The sequence below is a fragment of the Olea europaea genome, unplaced genomic scaffold, assembly GCF_002742605.1.
Source record: "Olea europaea var. sylvestris unplaced genomic scaffold, O_europaea_v1 scaffold2508, whole genome shotgun sequence".
Taxonomy (NCBI): Eukaryota; Viridiplantae; Streptophyta; class Magnoliopsida; order Lamiales; family Oleaceae; genus Olea; species Olea europaea.
The window spans coordinates 90,121-90,341 of NW_019243322.1; positions in this window are offsets into that span (position 1 = coordinate 90,121).

Consider the following 221-nt stretch of genomic DNA (forward strand, 5'->3'; position numbering starts at 1 on the left):
ACTTGTTTGACTATTTTTATAAAAGTGCTTCTTCTAGATAATATTTTTTTAAAAAAAATTAATTGATCCAAGAACACTTTCGAAATAGGAAATTCTTTTAAAAATTAGTTGCCAAACAAAAATTAAAGTAATTTCCTTCAAAAACTTTTCTATAAGATGCAAAAGCAAAAATCATCCAAACTGACTCTTAGATCTGATGACTGGTTTGGTTGTATTCTTGT